This window comes from Perissodus microlepis, chromosome 14 (assembly GCF_051167445.1).
Source record: "Perissodus microlepis isolate ML-2025 ecotype Zambia chromosome 14, ASM5116744v1, whole genome shotgun sequence".
NCBI lineage: Eukaryota > Metazoa > Chordata > Actinopteri > Cichliformes > Cichlidae > Perissodus > Perissodus microlepis.
Genome location: NC_140474.1, coordinates 23,597,312 through 23,623,483, shown reverse-complemented (window position 1 = coordinate 23,623,483; position 26,172 = coordinate 23,597,312). Strand labels below are relative to the sequence as shown.

The following is a 26,172-nucleotide window of genomic DNA, read 5'->3' as shown; positions in this document are numbered from 1 at the left end:
TCTTATAGTTGAACTAATAGGTTTTTTCAAAGCTGTATAGCAAAGATTTCTGAGTTACACAGAAGACTACTACAAAAGCAGACTGCCAAAGCCACAGATAACACTTCAATTGTTGGGGCACAGTTCAAACAAAAAAACCAAAAGGTTTTAATGACAGGCCTGATCATTGGATCATGGTTGCATCATGAATTGCATGATACGATGATCGCAATCTTCTTATGAATAATCTGTAAAGATCATAACATTCATTTGGATGCTTTTACTCAATAACAGCTCCAGGTATGCATCTAGTTAAGAGAAGATGAACTGTGACGTGATGTTGCAATCATTTCAGCAAGCTAACAGCCGCTGTGAACTGACAAGTTCAATCTTTAAAACTTTAGGCTTTTAAGTGACACTTTAAGTGACAATTACATATATTTTAATTAAATTTCAAAATAGGAAATTTAGTAGGAGTTGAAATATACTCAAAATTTCATTCAAGAGTATAATATAACACACCTATGTTTAAATAGCATTCCTTAAACGCAACTATAGCAACATGAATAACCTAGTTTTGCCCAGGTAAAGTGATAGAGCTTTCATTATACAGTGGTTAATTATAAGTGCTTTTCTACTCTACTTGAGCCCTCAGAGTGCTTTGTACAACTTGCCTCATTCACCTGTCACACACATTGATACAAGCACATTATTTCCATACATGCTCTCCATCAAGCATTCACACACACATTCAAACTCTGATGGATGCACTGGGGAGCAACTTGATGTTCAGTATCTTGCTTGAAGATACTTTGACATGAAGACTGGAACAGCAGCTAGGAACTGAACCATCATCATCAGCTATTTTTGAGTTTTCTGGGCTCCCCTTTGTTCATGCAGTATACAGTATGCTCTAGAATGATATCTTTCACTCACTATTTGGCAGATCCAGAAGAATGTTATTTTTTCCACCCGCCCCTCAAAAAAAAAGAAAACAAAAAACAGCTGATTCATGAAAAGACTCCCCTGCATTTGTTTGTACAAGATATGAGGTAATGAACATACAGAACAAGTGTGGGGTAGAGACAATTTGGCTTAGTTTCCATGGCAACAATGGGAAGATGAATGACTGATCACTGCTATAATTAATAACGTTAACATGAGATTATTAAAGTTTGCTCACTAATTTGATTTCCTTGACAAATAGTTTTAAATGATCTGTATTTCAATAAATAACTTTAGCAGGATGTTTTTGACATCCTTAATGTACTGTTTACTTCTTCATGTCAGAGGAGGTTTTGCTTTCCCTCTTGAGTACAAGTACATACACACACAAAACTACACATACGCACAAATGAATGATAATCAAATTCCAGAAAGTAATTATGACTGGTATGATTTTGCAGTCAGGAAATCATATGCTTGCTGCCACTTCAGAGTGTGTGTGAATTACACCCAGAGCTTCTAAAGATGAACGTGAAAATCTGCCAAACCTTGCATACCTCTTTAATGTCAGTCTGTGGTTTAAGGTTTATCAATAATCCATGTCATTCATATCTATGGACATTCATTTGCAAATAAAGACAGATAAGTGAAAATTTTGGCTATTAAAACAAGTGCAAAAGAATCAGCTTTCAATTTTTAGGTTTTACACATCAGGACACACACACACACAAAAACAGTCTGCTCCAACAACACATGATATATTACACCATAATATTTTTATTCAACAACAATTAATCTAAAATGCAACCCAAACAGCTTGCCATGAACTTTCTGACAAAAAGTCTAAATGCAGTGTTTCCATAATTTGCATCTCGTCACTAAGTCTTTATGGAGCACGAGTGAATATGTGAGTTTCTAACGCACACAAATAGCTTCAACTAATCAAACTCATCCGACCGGCCATCCTGTTGTGGTGTCACAACATAGCCAAAGAAAAGAGATAAGTATTGCCTAAAAAAACCCAGATCCTCATCTCTTTCTGTTTTTTCATTTCCTTACACAGCACATTGCAGACCATAAATCCACAAGATTACAGCAAAATGTCATTTGGATGTTATGGCATGCCACGGTTATATATGAACAAGCTGTGACTCTCTGGGTAACAGAATAAATTAGATTACTAAGTTTTTTTGGTTTGGTTTTCCTGACAGAGCCAATGTGTCTTCATGCTGGTTTCACTGTGCCTCTATAACAGTAGACTTTAGCATGCTGGACTTTAAATCAGTTTAAGTACGACAACACAATGAAGCACCTCAGAGAGCGACGCTGCTTATTGTTCTGTGGTGCTGACACTCGATTGGCTTTTTCAAAATTTCAGCTCTTCAGTCTCTTTTGAAGAGCTTTTGGCAGATTGGCTCCAGTTCTTTTCAGTGACTGAATATGCTAAAACCATTTTGATTTTTTTTTTGATTTTTAGTGACAGAATGTTTGGCTGAGCTGTTGCTTCTACAACAATCTAAAAATATTCATCGATAGGAGCGCAGATCTCACATGTGAATGCTCAATATGTCCCTTTGGCTGTGTAGTTGTGCATTTTGTGGTTTTAGAGCAAAATGCAGAATTTATATGTAGACTCTATTTAAAAATGAGTTGTAAATGTAGCAGTGTTTACCTTTACCTTTAACAATAACGCTGAAGACACTCATTCTGAGAAATCTTTGAACCTAATGCATTTTAGATGGGAAAGAATCAAAGAACAACTCACTGAATAAAACCGTTCAGTGTAAGTTAGGGATGCTATAAAGAGTCTCTGCTTAATTAAAGTCAGCTGGTAGGCAGAAGTTAGAGCTATTTCTGTTATCAGACAGATTGACTTTCTCCACAAGGCTGTGTACTGAGTCCCCTACTGTACACTCTGTACACACATGACTGTGGTAGTACCCACCCAGACAACTCAGTCATCAAGTTTGCAGATGATACCACCGTGGTGGGGCTCATCTCTGGGGGAGATGAGACGGCGTACAGAGCTGAAGTTCAGAGGCTGTCAGATTGGTGTGTAGATAACAACCTGGACCTCAATACCACCAAGACAAAAGAACTGGTAGTTGACTTCAGAAGAAGGAAGTCCGAGCTGCAGCCTGTCAGCATCAACGGGGAGTGTGTGGAAAGGGTCTCCAGTTTCAAGTTTCTGGGTGTGCACATAGACACAGGCCTCCAATGGAGCTCTAACATCTCTGCGGTTTTAAAGAAGGCCCAACAGCGTCTCCACTTTCTGAGAATCCTCAGAAAAATGGACCCGAAGAAGGAGCTGCTGACCGTCTTCTACCGCTGCTCCATTGAAGGTGTGCTGACATATTGCATCGGTGTGTGGTTCTCCAGCTTCACCACAGCACAGAGAAAGGCACTCCAGAGGGTCATCAATATGGCCCAAAAAATCATTGGACATCCTCTTCCCTCCCTGAAGGACCTGTACAGCACTCGCTGTCTCAAGAGGGAACGCAGCATCCTATGGGACGGTACACACCCAGGACACCGGGTGTTTAAGCTGCTGCCGTCTGGCAGGAGGTTCAGGCTGCTGAGGTCCCGGACAAACAGACTCAAGGACAGCTTTTAGAACAGGGCAATAGCCCCGATCAATGCAAACAGCTGACCTGACTGGCTACCTCCCTGGACTTTTTTGGGGGGGAGGTAACAACGGTAAAAACAGTAACAATAATAATATTTATATTTATAACAAGGTGCAATAGCAATTAATGTGCAATAATAACAGTGTGCAATTCAAATACACTTATTCTTCTTTTTTATTACTAAGTTAATATACTGTGTTGTGTTGTTTGTGTTGTTTGTGTTGCGTTGTGATGTGTCGTATCGTGTCGTGTTGTGTTATATGTAGCGCCGACGTACACTAAAAAAAAAGGGACTGGCCATCTCTTGGATTTATGTAAGCATCTTGCATGTATTTAACACAATTGCCTCATGTTTTAAAGTTAAATGTAACTATATAGTGTAAAAACTACATGATATGCAGAAAGGGTGTATTAAATTGTTCATATCATGTTCAGGTGAAGTAAGTCAATAATATAGCAACGTTAAATCTCGTAAAACCACGCGTGATTTCATCTCGCGGGCTTTGGATCGTGGTTTAAAAAAGGCATCCATTTCAGTCAAGTCGAGCAGCCAACTCTACGTTTTTTGGTATGTCTTGATTTTTTTGAATTAATATTTACCATATTTCAGCCAAATGTAGTTAAACATCTAGAGTGTCTCCATCTAACATGCTAAAAAAGAGCCGTTAGCTTATTTGCTGTTTTATCTGTTGTCAAAGAATTGGCGCTTTTTCATCTGAATTTGTCTTTGGCACAAGAGCCGTAATATCACATTAAACCTAATTACGAGGCACTCGTAACATAATTTGGTTTTCTGTGTGAATAGATTTGCCAATTGACTCTTCAGTTACATTGTGTATTTACTGCACCGTGGTGTTAGTGAGATTTTGGACATTGAACAGCTTTAGCTAATATCATCAGCGGCATTATGCTAGCTTACATCCCTACCCCTCCTGCCCTAACCTACTGTCCTTTTGTTTTTGTTTGTTTTTGGTTTTTTTTGCTGCAGATTTAGAGACGACCTCTATTCTGCATTTCACCAGGAGTCAGCTGATGGATTGTGGGTTCAAGGTGTTATGGTGAGAAAGTATATTTTATTTTCGCTTAAGGTTTCTGTAACTTGATTATCATAGATTTATTTTTAATTATTAGGTGCGTGCATACTCAAACAGAACACCCTATTAATACAACTGAGAAATTCAAAATCTACCATAGGTTTAACTTATACCTGCATGTATTGTCAGAAAGGTGATTACTGGACTCACATTAATGCACACTTGAACTAAAATGAGGTTGTGACTTTTGGGTTGTTGGGTTGCAAATCAGAAACAAACATCTTTGGATTTTTTTAATCCCATAAGATCTGGAAACACAGTTTTTATTCAACAAAACATTACTGATTAACCAAGCACAGTGCCTGCTGTTATTTCAAAATAATTTTATGTCATTTCAGATAAAATGCAGCATTCCAGTGCATCCCAACCATGCCTTTACAGTCAAGGTTTCTGACGGAGCTGAGTTTCTCTCTGACAGTCTGCTGAAAGTGTTTGCAAAGTGATCGGGGGAACAGGGCACAAAGCTAAAGGATGTAGCTGCCATGATGACATATATATATATATATATATATATATATATATATATATATATATATATATATATATATAATTAAGTATTTAATACTTAAGTATTTAATACTTAAGTATTTAATAATCCAAAGATCAGTCTGACACATTGAATAACGGACAAAAAGACTCCATGTTGCTTTAGACTTGCCCATCAATGTTGCGGATATATTTAAAAACATGACAGATATGAAAATGTCATCACTGCAGCATTAACATTTTGTAGTAGGTTTGAGAGGAGGAAACTGGACTCCTCAGTCCAGTAGATATGCAAAAAAAGCTCCTCAGATGAGAAGCGAAACATCTTCAAGGAACTAAAGAAGTCTAGTTTCCTTCACTCAGACTACTAGGATCACCGTGAATTGGATGACTGAAACCCTTCACCAGCTATTAAGGAAACATTAAGTAACTTTTTGTATCATGTTGTGTATCACTGCTGGACATCCCCCACTTATTCCAAAAGAACTTATCCAGCGGAAAAACTAAAGCTATGAAGTATATCAGAGAACAGCATTTACTTCAAATTGCTTAAAATTTGGGATCTCAGTGTTCAAATTCGTAGTTTCAGATTTCATGTGAAAACAGACTTTTTGTGTCCATGTCTTAAAATATGTGGAATAAAAGTAAGCTTACTCTAGTTCCTTATGTCTACAGGAGGATGCTGATGATGTCTGTGTTGAGGCTTTGGCTGAGGAGGTGATGAAGATTTACGTGCTGGAGAACCAAGATGGGTCACTCAAACCTTGTGATGTAGGGATCGTTATTGAGGGCATAACTGTTCTCGGTAATCTCGGGGATCTCAGCAGAGCCTGTTGCTATCTGTTGGGACTATGTTGTGGATCTGAAATAAACCAACAATCTCAACTATTGCTTCGAGGTACTTCAAAAAGTATTCCTGGACCTGGATCCCGCAAACCTTTCAGCCAAGGTTCAGAGACTGAAGAATCACCTTGTGCATTGTAGATGACTACATTTCAGAAAATGGGACTTTTTGAATGGATATCCATCAAAAGGTTAATGCATTGCCTTGATGTGATGTCATTTCCATTATAGAGAAAGCATTTTTGGAATAACAAAATCTCAAATATGTCAAAAAAGCAAAGGGAATTGTTCTAAAAAATAACCATAACCTGAAAGATGTTTTTCATACAGGCCAGTAGCCTGAGGGAGGGTCTAAGCTTGTTCTTGTGTTATCACAGTTCTTGTGTAATTTACTAGGAGATGGAACATAAACCATGAGCCTTTTTCATTATTTTGTTCATTTTGTTTTTTAAATAATCTGAGCTTTTGTGTTTGCTCTCCTTCAAGTATGTAAGGCTTTGAGCTAAAAGGGAAAAGGCTCTTGTCTTTTTAGTGCTTGTTTATTTCGAGTTATTGCCATGTTTATGAAAATCAATTTTTCATTTGGAAAAATGTTAACATGTGGTTATTTTTCATACATGTATTATGAAACACACAACTACATATTTATGCGTTTGGTTTTTTAGACTTAGACTACCAGTGAAATACAATAACAATCATATTTGAATGTTAGGGGGCGATCGCTGCTCAAGAGTTGGCAGTTCGTCTTGTAATCGTAAGGTTGCCGGTTCGAGCCCCGGCTCCGACAGTCTCGGTCGTTGTGTCCTTGGGCAAGACACTTCACCCGTTGCCTACTGGTGGTGGTCAGAGGGCCCGGTGGCACCAGTGTCAGGCAGCCTCGCCTCTGTCAGGGCGCCCCAGGGCAGCTGTGGCTACAATGCAGCTTGCCATCACCAGTGTGTGAATGGGTGGATGACTGGATGTAGTGTAAAGCGCTTTGGGGTCCATAGGGAATAAGTAAAGCGCTATACAAATACAAGCCATCTACCATATTTAATTTTAAGTACAATTTTGATTAAGTTCAGTTTACAAAATTAAGTAAATGAAAAAAAATTTTGGATTAACTGACCATCTATTTTTCAGTTACATTGACCAAGCATGTCAGTGTTATTTACTCAGTTTTTTGGTGTGGTTTTCACTTAACTTTACATTTGTTTTTAACTCATGATTTCTGTTATATTTACTCAATTTTTTCATGTTTGTGTAACAACTACAATTATTCATTTCAACTTAATTTCTTTAAGCTTTAGTTATTCAATTGATCAAGTATATTGAACAGATTTGACTGGTTTCCAATCTACTCAATATTTTTATGTGTAAAAGTGTTGCCTCAAGAATTTTAAGTAAATGTCAGTTTTAGTTTTTAGAGTGTGGTCACTAGAAGTCTAACATGGCACATCATGGCAAAGAATTCTCTGAGGATCTGAAAAACACCTAGGCTATAAGAATATTGCCAACACCCTGAAACTGAGCTGCAGCAGTGTGGCCAAGACCGTACAGCAGTTAAACAGGACAGGTTCCACTCAGAACAAAACTCGCCATGGTCCACCAAAGAAGTTAAGTGCATGTACTCAGCGTCATGTCCAGAGGTTGTCTTTTGAAAATAGATGTATGAGTGCTGCCAGCATTGCTGCAGAGGTTGGAGGCGTGGAGGGTCAGCCTGTCAGTGCTCAGACCACACGCCACACACTACATCAAATGGCTATCGTCCCAGAAGAACTTCTCTGAAGATAATGCACAAGAAAGCCCACAAACAGTTTGCTGTAGACAAGCAGACTAAGGCCCTGGATTACCTGTGGTCTGATGAGACCAAGACAAACCTATTTGGGGGTTGTGGCGGCATCCAAGTGAGGAGTACAAGTGTGTCTTGCCTACAGTCAAGCATGGTGGTGGGATGTCATTGTTTTGGGCTGCATGACTGCTGCTGGTACCTGAGAGCTACAGTTAAAGGAGGTAACCATGAATGCCAACAAGTACTGTGACATACTCAAGCAGAGCATGGTCCCAACCCTTCAGAAACTGGGTCATAGGACAGTATTCCAACATGATAACAACCCCAAACACACCTCCAAAAAGGCCAGTGCCTTGCTAAATAAACTGAGTGTAAAAGTACTTGACTGCCCAAGCATGTCTCCAGACTTCAACCATATTGAGCATCTGTGGGGCATCCTCAAATGGAAGGTGGAGGAGCACAAGGTGTTTAACATCCACCAGCTCCACGATGTCATCATGGAGGAGTGGAAGAGGATTCCAGTGGCATCCCGTGAAGCTTTACTGAACTCAATTGAGTTATTTTGAGGTGACGGCAAATTTACACTGTTATACAAGCTGTACACTGACTACTTTACATTGTATCAAAGTGTCATATCTTCAGTGTTGTCCCATGAAAAGATATAACAAAATATTTATGTAGTCCCTTTTGTGAGATACTGTAAATGCAGGACTCGAAGGTAAATGAAAACTAACCTTTAACTAGTTTAAAAGCTCATGAACAAAAGTTGCAACATCCATACTCTTAACCAGAAGCATGAAGCACATGAGCGAATGAACACAGGAATGACAAACAGACACTCTGCCAAGGTCTGAACAGCAATCAAGGCTAAATATATACTTGAGGTAATTAGAGGGAGTGGAAACACCTGGGTTTCCTTTGAGTGTCGATACTACGAAAAGAAGAACCTGTCAAAATGAGTGGGCGCGGAAAGACCGGAGGAGTAGTTGGTTATTAGTTATGTAATCATGCCCCCGTATGCCCCATTATCGTTTGCTTCAAATTTCAGCAATCTATGGGTGAGACTTAAGTACATCGGAAACGGGGATCCCCCGACCCGTGATTATGTTGCTGAAGAGCTGTTATTGCAAACATCATGGCTGAATGTGCAGGACATATACTCTTTCATCGCTCTGCCCAGTAAACGGGATTTTGAGCTGTGTTTCACCCAAGAGGCGCCTTTACGTCGCTTCTTAGAGATCTCTTTTTCCAACGCATCGCATCCGAAATGGAAAGACTGGCAAGTGGAGTCTTCTGTCCAGGTAGAGGTAGTGACTCTTGTTGTTAAATTCTGGACTGGAAGGATTCCAGACCAAGATATCGAGCTATATCTTAAAAGGTACTGCGAGATTCTTCAACCCCCAGTCAAACCAGTGGACAAATTCGGATTCTGGTATGGAGTCCGAAAATACAGAGTTCGGATGCGTAGAGATGAAGCTGGACATATAATCTCCATCCCTAATTCCATCTCGTTGGGCCCCTATAATGGCAGGATTATATATCCTGGCCAAACGGTGAGGTGCTTCATCTGCCAAGGTCCAGACCATCAGGCGAGAGAATGCCCCACTGTTAAATGTTGGAAATGTGGTGAGTTGGGCCACAAGGCTAAAATTTGCCAAAACGAAAGTGAGTGCTCCCTCTGTGGCGCAAAAGGACACACTTTCTTTAAATGTCCCAAGTCCTTCGTGAATATACTTAAATCTTCCCAACAACCTCGATTTTCTGACACCATGGAGTTCCCTTCCTTGGAGGATCCTTCTCAAGCTACGGATCCCCCCGTGAATGACCAGGTGAGAGAGCCCCCTCCCTCTCCTCCCCCTCCCTCTCCTCCCCCTCCCCCTCCTCCGACGGCTGCCTCACTGTCATTCCCAGTTTCGCTTGGATTAGATAATCCACAAGTGGATGACCAGGATAATCAGTCTAGCCCTGTTCAAAATGAGTTACCATCTCCACTGTCTCAGTCAAGTAAAAAAAGTGACGAGAGTAATGAAGAGCTGGATGGTAACCTAATTATAGAGACATCGGATGGTGAGAATAAAAGCGATAGTGACGACGACGAAATAGACAGCGAGCAGACACCTGATGACGACGGAGATAGCGAGGACCATGGATCCTTTCCTCTCACAGAGGCGGCTTCCCTGGCTCTTGCTTCGCTGCCTGAGGAAACGAAAGTAAAACGGAAGACCTTCTTTAGTGGAAGTCATCCGGCCCTAGACGAGCTCGTCAACGAGGATACGAGAGGAAGCAGAAAAAGGAACGTTTCTGCTTCTAGCTCTGGAAGAGATAAGCGGAAGGATAATAAACCAAGTCCTCCGTGAGTAAGATTTCTGAGATGGTCTCTCCTTTAGTGAACCTATGAGTAACATCAAAATAATAACATTTAATGTCAGAGGTCTTCAATCAGATAAGAGCAGGAAAAGGAAGGTTGATTTCTTAAAAAGACTGGATTATGATATTTTGTGCCTTCAAGAGATGAGATTAAAAACACATGTAGATGTATGTGAATTAAATAAAATGTGGAACACTGCCCATTCAATAATATCGATAGGGGAAGACAGCTCTGACGGAGTGGGCATTTTCTTTAAAAAAGATACGGTGAATATAATCAAAAGAAGAGACATAATACCGGGACGACTCCTCCTTGTTGATTGCTGTTATTACGGGCAAAGGTTGCGTATTATTAATGTTTATAATGCACCCAAACGAACGAAAAAGATACAATTATTGAAAAAACTGAAGTATTTATTAGAGGTTGGTTTTAATATAATTCTGTGTGGAGATTTTAACATTGTTACTGAAGCAACTGACAGAATATCCAAGGTTGAATTTAGAGAATTGCGAGAAAGCAAATTGTTGGTTAAAGTTTGTAAAGAAGCAGCACTTCGTGATTTATACAGGCACTTGCATCCACATACCGTCCATTACACTAGATTTGATTCATTAACTAAAACAAGGATTGATAGATTCTACATATCACATAATGTTCAAGGTCTGAAATATGACACTCTCTTAACAGACTTTTCTGATCATATGGTGGTTATGGCAACAGTATCGTGCTGCCCCCATGAATTTTTGAACTATTGGAAATTGAATACATCCTTGTTAGCAAACGAATCGCTTGTGTCCGAAGTTAAATCTGAAATTAAGAAAATATTACATCTTAAGATTTTCACTACTTCTTTCTCGGAACTTTGGGAGCTCCTTAAACGGCGTATGTGTCACTTTTTTAAATTTAAAGCGAGAGAATTAAATCATGCAAAGAATGTAAAATATAATGAAGATGTGAGTAGATATATATATTTAAGAAATAAGAAGGAGAAGGAAGAGGAGGAGGAAAGCCAAATGATGTCTCTTAAAAAGGACATTGATCGAGTCAATAGTGAAGTTTTATTTAATATGTTGAGACGTTCTGACTTTCATGGGAACAGCGATTATATGATTCTTAATAATCAAAAGAAATGTCGAAATGATTTTATTGTCTCAATTAAGGATAAACATGGAAAGTCAGTTTTTAAAGAAGAGGGGAAAAGACAAGTAATTAGAGACTATTGTTCGGAGATGTTTTCATCCATAGCTACAAACAGCGATGCTATTAACAATTTTTTGAGTGAGGTTGAACCATTAGATTCTGTTATTTATGAAACTTTGATTGGAAAAATTAAAAGAGAGGAAGTGGAGTCAGTAATTAACCAACTTAGTACCGATAAAACACCTGGTCTGGATGGACTCCCCTCTGAATTTTACAAACTTGTATGTAAAGAACTGTCTGAATCATTAACTCAGTATTTTAATGAAGGAATAGAAAGAGAAACAATGGGTAAATCGTTTTATGAAGGAGTTATGTGTTTATTATATAAGAAAGGTGATCGAGAAGACATTAACAATTATAGGCAACTGACAATAATGAATGTAGATTATAAAATTTTTACTAAAATAATCATGTCCAGACTAGAGGATGTATTAGATATTATTATTGAAAAAGAACAGACATGCGCAATTAAGGGACGACTTATGTGGGATAATTTAAGTATGTTAAGAGAAATTATTTATAATGGAAAGGATTCAGAACTTTGCATTTTAGGCTTAGATCAAAGGAGGGCTTTTGATTCTGTTTCCCACTCCTATTTATGGAAAGTAATGAAAGCTTATAATTTCCCGGACCAATTTATTTCCATTATTCAACTGATTTATAAAAAGTCCCTAGTGCGAGTTAAAGTAAATGGAAAGCTCTCATCCCCTTTTAGTGCTGAGTGCGGGGTTAAACAAGGATGCCCTTTGAGTGCTGCGTTATATGTCCTTGCAATTAACCCCTTATTGAAAAGGATAAATGATGATAAACAGATTAAGGGATACGTCTTTGACAAATCCCATAAAATCGCAGCTATGGCGTATGCAGATGACGTGACGGTGATAATTAGAAACCAAAACGAGCTGTCTTCAGTGATGGAGATATTACACCACTACGAACATGCATCAGGTGCCAAGCTGAACCAAGATAAAACTGAAGGGGTGTGGCTTGGACATCAGACCAGACAACCTAAAATGATGATCTCTTTATGTAAGGAGATTAAAATTTTGGGTATATGGATTGATAATACTGACTTTAGTTTACTAAATTGGAATAAGAAAGAAAATGAAATCAAAATGGAAATTATGAAATGGGAAAATAAAGATACAAATTATAAAACACGTATTAACATTGTAAAAACACACATAATTTCTAAACTTCTTTTCCTCGCCGCAATACTTCCTCCTCCGAGAACAACTGTTATGAAAATAAGTAAGATGTGCATTAAATTTATCTGGGGATCCAATCGAGAAGTGACTAAGAGAAAATTTATGTACAAGAGTAGGAAGCACGGGGGTTTGGGAGCCCCAGACTTAGAGATTGTCTTGCGAATCCCATTTATTAAAATTACTCAAAGTGCAATTTCTCGGGGTGCCCCGTGGGTTCGAGGGAAAGAGGAATTGTGGCAAAAGAAAAGAGGCAGGGCCAGAGCGGGCGTTCCATACCACAGACTTATGTTTGGTGATTTATCAAGTCAATGGGAACATTATAGTTTAAATATTCTCCAAGATAACACGAAAAATATCTATAAAAAAATTAATGAAATTAAAAATGAAGGTGTAATTCAATATAAGTATGCAAATAAAGAGGAAAATCCTTCAATAGTTAAAAATATACAAGACAAATTACTATCCGAAAGCATGAGAGACGTGGTATGGCTCATCTCGCTCGGGCGCCTCCCTGTGAGAGCGGTGGTACAGTGGAGTTGTTTTGTCACCACCATGAAATGTCCTATGACAGACTGTGATGAAGATGAGACCCTAGAACATCTTCTATTGGATTGTTATAGGACAACTGAGATCAGGCAGAAGATGACAGAGATTGGCTATGATGTGGATGTTAATATTAAAGCAGTTAAATATGGTTTGTTTAAAGAAAAAATGTGTGATGACAAAAGGAGACTCTTTTGGTTGGTAATGTGTGTAATAAACACACATATTTGGAAAACCCGTACCAAAGGAGTGTTTGAACAAAAGATGATAAGTAGTGATGTGGTGAGTAAACATATCATTACAGATCTGCGGAGAAGACGAACAATGGACCTAAAACTTGGGAAAGTTTTCCCCTGGAACGTATTGAAACTGTAAGTTTTAAAGGTGGTTTGTGGACTCAGATGCTCGATTTTCCTCCTTGTTTTCCTTTTTCTTTAATGGGTGGTGTGTGATCATGGTTTTGTATATGTAATTGTATGTGTATGTTTATTTTATATGTAATTTTGTATACTTTAAATAAAGTGTTAAAAAAAAAAAAAAAGAAACACCTGGGGAACTAGACACAGCAGAAACCAGTCAAGATGATGAGACAGGGGAAGAAAAACTTTAGGTAAGTGAAATGAGACTGAGGGAAATAACTACATGGGGAAACACATGACAAAGATTGCAAGAAGGCACTGAGGAGGCAAGGAAAATCTGAAAACACAACACAAACATTTAACACTAATGAACCTCCAAGTCTACAAAACATAACACGCCCTACCAAAGAAAAGAAAACTCTAAACAGAAGCTAAACCAGTAAATATTAACTAAAACACTAAAACTCAAAATGATAAAATCAAAGGCGGTGACATCGTCTTTTTGCTTCTATCAGCTTACAGGCCCATGCAATGACGTTGCCTCCACCATGTCTGGCAGATAATGCGACATGCTTCAGATCACGAGCTGTTTTCTTTTCCTGTTATTTTATACAAGTTAATCCTGGTTTCATCTGTCCACAGACCTTTTTCATAACTCTGCAGGCTTTTTTAAATGGCTGCAGTTCCTGAACAAAAATGCTTGTAAACCCCTTTAAATTAACACTATGTGTCTGCATTTAAATCACCTGAAGTGCAGATTCTCTACTGTTTGATTTAAAAGCCATTGTGGTGTTGGCTTATTAAAAAATGCCAAAGAAACAACACAATATTTAAAATAAAGAAAAATCTTCAGAAATATAAAGGCCAAGAAAACAAAGCCTGAAATTACACCTATTTTTTTTATACTTGATATAAAAATTAAATTATATAGTCTTATTTCTTGGAGCTAGACGGATTAAGAACTCACCTTTCAGTCTTCAACACTCTGACTTATGCTCCACTTAGAGTGGGCTAATATTATGTGCTGCTGAACTGAAATGTGGGTTGGTTTCTTTGCTTCATTTCTGTCGAGTTAAAAAAACATTTAACTATTCAAGCTGTTGTTACTCACCCTGTTTATTCAAATGTTTTTGAGCATGCACTAGCCAATCAAATCATATTAGGCATATATATTAACTATCAAATGTGATGTTGCATCTAAGTTTTTTTAGATACAAGGTGCACAGTGTGAAATGCAATAAACTTATAAGACTTTGAAAATATTACAGTCTGTCGGTGCCTTAAGGCTTGGAGAGTTGTTGGTAATTTAGCTTTGGATATGTAGATGCAAACTGAGGATATAAGGTTGCTGTGCATATACTGTTAATAATATACAGAAAGGGAGTGATGCATAGGTTTTACAAGGCAATAAACTCAGCAACATGAAAGTACTAAGAACCTTTGATTACTTTGTGAGAACTTCATCAAAAAGGTCTCAAAGTGATGTTGCCCAGCTTGACATTTTCTAATATAAACGCATTTTCTACATCTGACATTTTTTCCATAATGTCCTTCGTAAACGTAAATCTCTCGCTGTGCAGGTCCAGATGAAACATCTAATTATGCGATGTGTCATCTCAGCTTTATTCAGCATTAACCAAGTCATGGTTACTTGCTTCAAATGAGACCTTTGATAATAATAATATAAAAGAGGAATGTGTTTTCTGGATTTTTGGTTGATATTTTGTCTCTTGATGAAGATGAAATTAGCATAAAATTAAGAAAAGATGCTTATTTTCCTTTTAAGTGAGCAAGCTTACAAATTATGTTAGAAACTACAAGAGAAGAAGCTGGTATAAATTACAAAACTTATATAAAAAGCTAATTTTTAAATACATTTTGACATTAGACGGTGAAACTTTTTGTCTTTGTTGGCACACACTTCCTAAACTAAACTCGAGAAAACAAAAGTTGAATTGCTATATTTAATCACACTGGGGTCTGACATCTATCCAGAGGCTATTATTCATGAGCAAGCGCGTGCCGTCTACCTTGATTTTTAAGTGCAGAGAAAAAGCTGTGACATGTGATTAAGGAGCAACTGCCAGGCGAGAATAGCCATCTGGAAACAGCTACAAGTAGGTAATTAGTCCTGAAAAAACACACACCCTTCCAGCTGCAGAAGAAGAAAATACATTGAATATATTTAGCTCCTCTGAGGACCACAGAGATGCTGCTCATTAGCAGTTAATGGAAAAATGTTTTACTTTTCGACAGCAGTCAGGTTTCTTTGAATCAATATGCCCAATGCAACCCTTCTGTGGCCACTAAAATTACCTACACATGATATTGAATTGTAAGACAACACACAGTGAATCAGTTCGTTGTATTCTCTTTCTGTTTCTATTACAATATAGATAGAAAACAATGGGATGAAGTTTAAAAGCATCTTTTAACATAAGACAACAGATGGCATGGTTTCTTATTCCAGCAACTTGGGAATTCATGCAATTTGTTATGCAGATTTCACTACTCAGAGAAGCTTTGTGCCCTTAATGTATATCTGCAAGTCGGTGCCTATTCATGTAAAATGATTACCTTCCAAATATCCATTGAGACCAGCTGCAATCTTTTCACAATGTGATTCCAATAGCTTGGAAAATCAGTACTGTGCTGGCAGTCTATGATCTATAGCGCACATTAAAAAGAGAAGAGTGATCTTAAGAGAAAAGAGAAGTTTAATAAAAAGCGCAGCAACAGCTGCCAATTCATGCTAACTATCCCCTAAAAACTGTTAAAATCAAACGACATCATTAAACACAGACCCACAGTTTAAATGCTGAGCTCTATTTTTTGGTCTTTTAAAGTGGCACAAAAATCTGTGTTTTCAATACAAATCACTCATCCCATATAGGCGGAAAAGGCAACTGTGAAGCTTATTGTTTGCTGCTTAATGGAGAGCCAAGGCTCTAGCCTGTGTAGAATAATAGGGGTTATAATGGATTCAAAAAGTGCAAAGCTTATCAGTGACAAGTTTTAAAATGCCTACAGAAACCAGTCTTGCAGCTTAATCCACAACACAGCACACCATTCAAAGTTTCCTTTGTATTGCATCAAAAAGCCCTCGCTCTCATTCATATACAAAAATTTCAAGCTTACTCCATGTTAAGTTTGTCTTTCATCTTTCTGATCTGTCACACTTAAAGTAATACATGAAAAAATATTGTTAAATGGATAGCTATGTTGGATCACTTTCAGTCTCTGTGACTAATATGATGGAGTATCAGTTTTTAAAGAAGTCAGAGTCAAAAATTATAAAGAGGCATTCTTTAAATCTAAAGGAAAAGAAAACCTCCCTAGTGAGGTTTCTACACAAAGCCTTCTACTACATGGGCACGTCAAATAAAAGCCTGCTGAACTGACTTAATTTGTTCACACACATCTGTCAGCAAAATAAGTGCCCCATGAGACAGAATGAAAATGAAGTGATTGCTTCCCTTTGATCTCATATGGTTACGCATATGAGCACACAGTATCTAAACCTATCCAAAGGCCATATGGAAGTAGCCTACCATCTCCAGACAAATGCACAAGTATGAATTAGGGTGGAGTTCAGTTTTGATTTTCAAGTGGCATTACCAACGCGTGCACAACACCGTGCCTCTGTAATCAGTGTGTGACACAGCACTGAGCGATGGGAAAGAACACGGACTACAACGTGCAGTAATGTCAGTCATCTCGGTGGACTCCAGAGATAAGTGGAGAAACAGTTGTGACTGACCTGTCACTTGCAAGGGCGGCTAGAAGTCTGCCTCAATGAGAGGAGGGACGAGGCTCATTATGCTAGAACAAATGAAGCATGAGCTATCAGAATCTGTCTGACTGCCAGGCTAATACGGACCATAGCAAACCAAAATTCCTGCCTACAGCGAAAGACATTTCATAAGTTTACTGTGATTATCTTTTTCTTTTGAAATAATATTTATATGTAATATGGAATAGTGTCTCCCTTTGCTTTGGATGCATTTGACAGCTGCCATTCTGCATCAGTTTTACAGAAATCTGTCTCTGCAAGCACCCCAGTGTCACAGCTTTAAGCTACTATAGTAGTATAACAGTGCTGAAGCATGAAAAACATGACATTTAATCCTGAAATATAAAAGCATGTAGTGATATGAAGTGCAATACATGGTAAAAGGTTATAGAATTTGTTACTGTTTTGATACAACATATAAAATCTCTGATAAACTACGTGAAATACTGGTTCTGTTGTTTTCAGCACTGTTTCTGGAAATCCTTACCCTCTGTTGTATTTCCCAGCTATCAACTATATGTTCTGGTGACTGTTACCGACAGAAACAAATTCTCCCATTTCATAGCTCATACGAAATGAATTAATAAATCACAAAGCCTCCTATGGCTCAAAATATCCAAATCTGAGGTCTAATCTTTGACTCCAAGCTTTATTTTGACACATGAGTTGCCATGGCGTGCTTTTTCCAGCTTAAGAAAAAGTATCATTTATGATTATTATTTTCTCTCTACTCAGGTATCCTCCAAAACTCCAACACCTACATTTAGTCTCAGATGAGAGACGACCACATCACTTCCTTTCTTGCTACATTACACCAAATATCTGTTAGCTATAGAACTGATTCTAAACTTTTTATAAGCACTTTTAAAACTTTGAATAGCTTTCCACTTACCTACATCACAGATTTACTTTACTTGTGAACTGGGCTGCTGCCTACATTCCTCAATTACCTTTCTAATTGCACCCTTAGTCCACCCCATTCCCTGCAGCCGTGGGACTCTTTAGTGCTAACTTAGTTTAGCAAACTCAAATCACTCCTCATAACTTTCTTTCACAGGAAGACTCTTTCTTTCTTTCTTTCTTTCTTTCTTTCTTTCTTTCTTTCTTTCTTTCTATGTACAGTAAAGTGATTGCTCATCTTTTATATTCCTCCTTACATCTGTTTTTAATTTTACTGGTTATTATTTTATTCACACAGTTGTTTTTTTCTTTAGGTTTCAAGCACTAGTTTTATCATTTTATTGTTTTTTTTTTTGCTCTAACAGTGTTGAACTCTATTTTATGCTCTATTTTTATGGTTTTACTGTGTGTTATACAAATATTGTTGCAAATACAAAAACAGTCACTGAAAGGCCACCTTCATTTGATATCCAAATGCTCACATTTCACTGAACTTGCATTGAAATACATGAAATAGTCAAAAACTGAGAAATGTAAGTACACAGATATGCAATCCCCGGTAAGTTCCAGACTCTCGTTACATGTCCTTTTCATTTAAGGGTTTATTAATGGAGTCATATGAAAGTAAAAATGCAATAAAGATCAATAAGACAGAGACTTTGTGACAGATATTACATTTTTAAAAATAGCGTAAAATGAAAAAGAGCTTAGGTTTTATTATATTGCTCATGGATATGTGAAGCATGCTGTAGGAGTTTTAGACACACTCATTACATTTGCTCAGCAGCCAAGTGGACCACAGTAGTTTGAGCTGTGTCACAGTGTTGGAGCCAAGACTGTCATTACTGAGGACCATCTCGTTAAAATGGACAGCTGTGTGTATGAGGCCTGCTTGTAATCTTGTAGATACCTGGTGGGCTCTACATATAAGCTCCTATAAGTCCCATCTGACATGTTTGAGCTGCATACTGAATATTCTCCGTGTGTTTTCGTTTCTGCTGTCAAAGATCCTACACACAGATCCTCTCACTTGCATCTTTAAATACTTACTAAAGCCTGGCTGTGGAATAATGCAACGCTGATGTAAAGTCTATTATGTTAATTGAGGAGAATTTCTTGATAACAGTTGCCCTCTCCTTGCTTTGTTTTATTGGTCACGAAAAACACGTTTCTCTATAATCAAATGAAAAATGGTTTAGACGACGGAAAGCAATAAAAAACAGGTATAGTGAAAAGTAATAAACAGTATATATGGTATAAAGTTTCAGTTCAATTATTCTTACAAAGCTTCCTCGGAGGACACAGTTCAGTGAAATAGCCAAATGAGCAGGATACAACCATAGACACAAGGACTAAGGGTCATTAAAGATCACCCAAGACAAGGAACACAGTGACAGACTGACATCAAACAAAAAGAAGCAGAAAATAGGAGACAATTTTTAAGACAAGCTGTAACAGGAAAGGTTGCTGTCAGTGGCAATCTTGAGGGACTGGATACAGATGAAGCACAGAAAAGAGGAAAACTGCAGTGCAGGGCCTACACAAGGCACTGAGTGCACAATGCTCACAATATTTAGGATGATTAGTGAGCAACTTTTTTTAATGGCTTAATATATTCCAAATCTGATTTACCAAAGCCACTCTAGCAATTTTAATGATCCCCCAACACAAACTAAATATTAAACACTGTTAAAGCTTCTAAAAGAGTGTCATCCAACAGTGTTGGGGGCTGGTCTAACTGGAAAACAGAGGATAGCAGGGGTTAGGCGCTCAAGGGGAGAACACACTTAAAAGCTAATGTTTTATGATGTTTCCAACCAGTTTCCCCTTTGTCAGTTTTTTTTACATTTATCTTTAAAAATGCTGAGGTCGCTAATTGATTCATTTTGTTTCCAGATTAAGTAATTGCAATGATATTTTTTTCAGCTTTTTCAAGGGCAAACCCTTAAATGCTTCTACAAAATTTACACTCATCCCTTCAGTAGTTATTTTATGCAGACGCATGAATATTGCCCTCATGGTGGTACTGGAGGTCAAATCAGGGAACGAATAAAATCATTAGGATTAATTATCTCTTTCTCCTGAGTCTCTAGACCTAATCTCCTTCCTCCTCTTTTCACATCACCATTCTCATCATCGAGTGTTGAAATTTGGCACATCCCACAGATTTTGTGTAACAACAGGCCTGCCATTAATTATGCTAATTCTGCTTTTGGGGCTGTAAAGCTAAATCTGTCTGGGTAGCTTTTAGCACAATAAATATCCACTCCATTATAGCTGACATGCTATGGTTTAGACCGCTCTATTGTGTGTGCAATAAATGTCTACAGATTATCTACTAAGCAGGAAAGGATGTCATTTAGTATTACAGCAAATAGTTCAATGCACAAAAAACACAGACAGACAAGGTCATTTGTGAAAGGTGATTGTGACGCTGATGTGCAATCTAACTGTTTAAAGAAACGTGCAAATTTCTGTAGTTAAATGGTCTCCAGGACAGGACAGGAAATAACTGCTGCTTGCAGCATACAAAAATAAAAATGTTTTCCTCATGTAAGCGTCATGATGACAGTTGCTAATTATTGCATGTGCTGTGCCCACCCCCTGGTTTTTGTTTTTGTCTCATCTTCCCTCTGGTGTGACATACAAACAGTTAGTTTTTCTTGCAAGTTGCCTGCTAATTTCCCTGAGGTAAAGCAAGTTGCTTCCTTGCATTAGCTAAACACTTATTCAGTTTTATCATTTCAGCTTTGGTGGATAAAAAACAATGAGATTAGACAGTGAGAACTGAACTAATATGGAGCGTAATAATATCCGGGACGCTCATAACCAAAAGTGAACTGTAATTGTGGGAAAATGAAAACAGGAACAAGACAATCATTTAGCATTCATTTCACATATTAATGTTTAAATGTGACGCATAAGTACAGCTTAATATTGCAGTAAAGATTCTTCAGTATCAACTGATCTGATCTGTCCTCTCTCACTAGGAAAAAGGAAAGTTCTGTCGTTGCTCTGATCTAGCTCAAAGGAACAAAATCTATAGTTTGATTTCCACTGAACTCATTTCACTCTATTATGTTGCCACAAGAAAAAAAACTAATGTCACCTGCACAGAAAAAAGCAGGTGACATTCTGTCAACAAACAGGAACCACATATACATATAACTGATGCTACACTTGTAATGAATCAAAAATGTGAACTGAACGATTTCTGCAAATCAGAATTGATTCACTATGTGAAAGTAACTAGGAAAAAACATGTCTTGATGAATTGTGAAACAGAAGCAGCATGTGTGAAATAAATCTTCATCAAAGGAAGTCAATAAGTAATTCAATATGTTGAAGGAGTAGGTACTAATTAAACACCGGACGATATAAACTCAGTGTGTCTCCCGAGATGTTAAGTCCGTCAGGCTTACAATAACACCTGCTAATACCAGTAAAACATGCCAACTATGCAAGCGCTCTGAGTCAGAGCAGGTGATTAGTTGAAGAATGCAAACCAAGAGTTCAGACGTTACAGTTTGAAACAAGACCAACAAAGAATGCTGGATTTGATCATTTTTATGTGCCAGGTGCCTTTAAAGACTTTAAAGTTGAGCACCAGTACGTATGTAAATTGTTACCACAAAGAGCCAAACCACAGAATTCAATTTAGACTTATAAACAATCGTGCTGGAAAGCATCATGCAAAATTAAGAACGTGGATGCTGTCCAGATGGCACAGGGAGTCAAAACAATGAAATGCTGCTGCTCACAGAACGGTGGCAGGGAGTAAGGACTAAAAGAGATAACAAGCAGAAACCAGGATAAAGATGTGGTTATTTCTTCCACAGAACACATAAAAACCACTCAGACTCAAAACAAGACCTGACTACAGCTCGTAGTGCTGCTGTATTATGACAAAATAAAGTGCAATACAGTAGTTACAGTAATAACTGCAGTTGCTTATAGTTAGCACTGCTGTCTCAAAGCAAGAGGGGTCTTGGGTTCAAACCCAGGTTTGGTCCGTTTGAGTAGCGTCTGCAGGTTTTTCTCCTGCCGGTAGAAAAAGAAGCCCAGGTAATAATACCTTGTCAGCCCTGGACACACTTAATTTCCAGTGTTTTAGAAAACAAATACACCTTCTAGTGTTTATTGTTAATGACTAAATATAATTAAAATATAACACCTGCATTGGCACATGTATTATTATAGCATTATGGGCTCAGCAGGACAGTAGTCTGCATGACAAAAAACACTCAATCCAGAGCAAAAGGTCAAATTCAAAGCGTAACCGTGAACCTCTGCTTTTCATCTGACCACATACTGTGCTTTCATAAAGTAACTGGTTTTCATTGCAGTGACTGCAGTTCCCCTGCTTTGTGATGTTTGTCGGACAGACGGGAAGCCGATGTGTTTTTAATCTAGAGCTAATAGTGTGAGTTTCAGTATGGGCACTAGAGAGCACGAGAGTGACTCTGGGAATCCAATGGGAAGCAATCCAACATCAATCTTCATTCTGAGACAGTCAGTGAATGCTAAAAATAAACACATTAAGCTGACACAAAATGCCACAGTTTGAACTATGAACCTGGAGGTGCCTCCTATACAAAGAGGAAAGCACATAATGTTGAAACCAAGCACAGAAATCTGATGGTCAACTGTTTGGGTGACAGAGCGATAATATACTGTGGCAACTAAAGAGATGAGAGGGGAGGATAAGCAAAATCACAGAAGTTCCAAGTTACAGCTTTATACAGTCTTACAGGTGAGGTAATTAAATGGAATCTAACATCTGGTTTGCCATGTCTGCTAAATATTTAATTAGCTGAAAGTATAGTATTTCAAGTGGGTAAGCATGCAGAGGGTCTTGGCGCTGTTTGACTTTGCTGGGGCTATTCTTATCTGTGTATATCAGTGAACACAACTATGATAAAGGCTAGCACCGGGTGCAGTACTTGTGAACAGTCTATATTGGTGGTAAAATTCTGCTCACTAAAAATGGATGAAAATTGATTAAGTTGATACTTTAATTTGTTTTGTTTTTTTACGGTCAAGATTTGGTCCTCAATTTAATTTTTGTCGAATCAGCTGTGATTACAAATACATAAAGTGTGAGTTTCTTTCTCATTTCTACCTCTTCATATATTTTTGTGGACTGTCTTCACATTCCAGCAAATACTTATGCGGTGTGCAAGTTTATCCTGCTATTAATTACTATCAGCAATTTATCAGCATCTGCTCTGAACACTAACACTGTGATGACATCAGGTACAAGACAGGAGACAGTGTTTGCGTGCATGTACAGTCTGTCTGGTTGTGTTTGTGCATTTGTGACAGCAAGGACAGCTGAAAGTGAACGTGAATGAGTTATTACACAGACCAAGCTCGCGTATTCAGCCATTGTTTCTGATGCAAACTTCCCCACATTGAAAAATCGCAGATTTTCAATAGATATTACAAGACTGTCATCTATTTTTCTAAGGAAATTAAACAATACATTCCCAACGGTGTTAGCTGCTTGAGAGAAGCTAGCACATTGTGTAGAGAGTATTGGTTTATAAGAAAGGCTGGCAACTGGCCAGCAACTAAGTAAGTGAGTTTGGTGTTAATCCTGAGTCGCAGGGATTTCTAATTACAGGAGAAAAATGTGAATAAGTACAATTTTCAAATGTACTATAGAAACTGCTCTTTGGTGCGTGGCACAGAATGCATATGGACATTTATTGCATGGCTGAATATCTTTTTTTGCAGTGAATAAATGAATACACTCTGTATTTGTATAGCTTTTGTTGTACTCTACGACACATTTATCAGGTGTGTTTTGTTGTCCCTACAATCAAAAGCACACAGATAACGAAACTCTCTCAGGTTCGTATCACAGTTAGTGCTAAACCTTGCAAATAATAGTGTCTATAATCTGAAACACAACACCTGCTTCTGTTGCAGTGTGTGCCATCATGATTTATAAGTCTGCACAGAAGAACAGCAGCATCAGTTTAATCTATGAAGGGTAGCTGGTTGAATGGTTGAAAAAGTCCAGGTGGTTGCAGAGTCAGGAGAAAAGGTGCTGGCACCAGGTCACAGCCTGTCTGCCGTCAACAAACTCGCTCTGGACCTTAATCTTAATCTAATATATACAAGTCAGCTAGAGAGAAAGGAAAAAAAACTAATTAAAAGCTCCACTATTTGAACCTTGTGAAATAACTTCACTCTGATAAGGTGCTGATGTGGTGGTGATTGAGCCACAGTACTTCCTGTCCTCTCATTCCCTTTGGCACTGCCTGTGAACTAACATTTCAGGCACACTTGCATGCACATTGAGCTGTCATTTTCATTTTGCACATTCATTCAAACACATTCAAAGCAAACAGTGCAGCTGAACACAAGTACGAGCATGCAGCTTTAGCAAAAAGAAAAAGAAAAAGAAAGAAAAAAAGAGCTGACATACGTTGCCTCAGTGAGTGATGTGAGGACTCATTCCTGGGTGAGAGTCAGAGATCAGTCTGCCAGAGCCATCTGTCAAGCAGGCTGGGTACAAAGGAAGTAGGAGCAAGTGTCCCTCTCCCTCCTTCCTGTGCATCTCTCTTGCTTCACAACAAAGTCCCGTGTTGCATTGGAGAAGAGAGCAGCACTCCACGAGCCGGGGAATCCTCTGTCAGACTAAAGCCAATTTAAAGCAGTTTAAATCCCAGATGAGAAGATGGAGCGATGCACCTCCCTCTTCTTCAGGAAACACGACTTGCTACTGCACAGCTCAAAACCCCCTCTCTCGGTTTCTTCGGTCTCCGCTCTCTTTCTCTCCCCTTCCTGATCCTGCTCCACTTGTACGTTCGCTCGCTCTCTCTCACTCTGGCATGCATTTTTATCCACTGTGGCTCAAGCCCCCACAGGCACGCACACACACACACACACTGCACTCTCCACACAAACATATGCAAATAACAGAGATAAACAAACACACCAAGAAAAGAAAAAAAAAGAAAAACTCCTGTCAGCTTCTTTAGAGTATTTGTCTTCAATGTAACTGGTTACTTCCTGCTGTTATGCAATTGAACGCGTGCTCCTGTGTTTTATTCGTGCTATCGACATGTTCCGAAACATAGCACAATATGAAGATAAACAGGGGCTCCTTGGACTATGAAAAATACAAGGTTGGCGTGTTTGCTGAATTAAATGGGATTATACTCAGGCTTCGATTTGTGGGTGAGAAAAGCTCACATGTTCAACTACGGGCAACGTGTGTGAAGGGATCTAGACTGAACCGAGCATGTTTTTTCCTAATTTAAAAAACTAATATGAAGTGAATGTGGACGAATGAACTTGGAAAAGCTGTTTTCCCACCATCACATAAAAAAGAGCTAAACTGTATGCGTGTCCCTGTTCACATAAACCTACCGTAAGCCTGATCTGATGCTCTCTAGAGATGGTCTATTTTGAGCGTTCAGTCGTAATGCACAACAGAAGAAAGAGGACAGCAAAGCGCTATTATGAGAATCTCCCCTAAAACTACCCTTCCCCCAACACCACCACCACTTCTGCCACCACCTCCCCATCTCCCTCCCTCTATGCTGAAAATCTCCATGGTTTAAGGGGATAGCAGCAGGGGGGAAGGAGGAACATAGTTTTCGGAGAGATATAAATAGTGCTGGAGTGACCTGATCCATTAGCGCTTTGGTGGAGAAAGGTCCAGGCGGCTAAACACAGTGGCAGCTTGTAATAACAAGCGGGCTTGGAAACTGATCAGATCAATTTAAAAGGATATTTTAACACATGCTGTAAAAAATGTCTTTGAGTAAACTGATTTATTGTGAGTGAATACACAGACGAGACATAAGCGTGAGCGAAGGCTTGATGAGCACATATTTTGATGGGGTGTCAGTCAAGTCCAAGAGCATTTACAGATTATTCTAGTAAATACTGAATTTGAACCTTCCCTAGCACACAAACAGAACGATTTGAATCGAGTCTTTAGATGTTTCTCTGTTTCACCTTTTCTTACTGAGGCTTGAACCCAGTGTTTGTGTTGGCAGATAAGAAAAGAGCAACTGTGTCAACCAGTATGTTAAAG

At 38.4% G+C, this 26,172-nt stretch overlaps 1 protein-coding gene across 9 annotated transcripts in view; it reads right to left on the bottom strand.

The window, feature by feature from the left end:
* Window positions 1-24,956, bottom strand: part of gramd1bb (GRAM domain containing 1Bb) — a 114,134-nt gene extending 89,178 nt beyond the window's left edge. For 3 of the 9 annotated variants that reach the window (XM_084950980.1, XM_084950984.1, XM_084950981.1), the window contains exon 1: window positions 24,553-24,956. The gene's annotated coding sequence lies outside the window, so the exon portion shown is untranslated. The remainder of the gene's footprint in view (window positions 1-24,552) is intronic. The other 6 variants (XM_084950982.1, XM_084950986.1, XM_084950987.1 and 3 more) reach the window with 4 other exon arrangements.
* Between the last annotated feature and the right edge of the window lie 1,216 nt (window positions 24,957-26,172).